Consider the following 901-nt stretch of genomic DNA (forward strand, 5'->3'; position numbering starts at 1 on the left):
CATATTGGCAACTTGCATTTATTCTTCATTTAGCCACAAGGAATTTCATGCAGCCCCTGTGGGCTCGTTCAGTTCTAGGCTCACCCCTACATATGTCTTAAGACTCCCACTCCATTGAACACTGCTTTTTAGAGCAGAAAAACTGAGGTCCCAGTAAAGAGGAAACCTCTCACCCATTTTTAGGAACCCAGGAAATGGCGTATATTTATTCGACCCTAACTAAATTCAATTACAAATATTTACAAAGTTTATTTGGTCTATAACTCATTTTACTAGCTGTTGGAAAGTATTGTAAAAAAATAAAAAATAAAAAAAATAAGAAAAAGAAAGAAAAAGAAAAGACAAAAAAAAAGATAAGAACTGGTCCCTATTCTCAAGGTGCTTTCAGCTTAATAAAAATTTACACATAGATATAACAGAGAAAGGTAAGAGCTCTGAGACAGTTAAAAAAGGCCCTAAGGGGATTTAAAGAAAGGAGATATTTGGGTAGTTGGGCAGAATGGGAGTGGTGTGAGGCTGCGTTTAGCATAGGCCTTGCAGTAAAAAAAAAATGTAATTTTAATGGCAGCAGTAAGAGAGGGCAGGGTATTCTCTAGGCCAGGGATAGGCAAACTTTTCCTTTAAAAGACTAGATAAATATTTTTAAGGTTTGCAGTTCACGTCTCATCTTTGTTGCATATTCTTTACCCTCTACCTTTTAAACATGTACAAAAGCAGACCAAATCCCACAGAGCATAGTTTGCCAACCACTGCTGTGGGTGCATTAGCAAAAATGTGGGTATGGGAAAGCTGCAGTGCGTTATCTTTGGCTAAAGATTATGGAAGTTTTGGGGGAGAGAGTGGGAGAGATGATTGTTAAAGCTCTAGTATGTGGAGCCTTGGATATCAGTGTAAGTTCATC

This window comes from Pteropus medius, unplaced genomic scaffold (assembly GCF_902729225.1).
Source record: "Pteropus medius unplaced genomic scaffold, Ma_sr-lr_union100, whole genome shotgun sequence".
Taxonomy (NCBI): Eukaryota; Metazoa; Chordata; class Mammalia; order Chiroptera; family Pteropodidae; genus Pteropus; species Pteropus medius.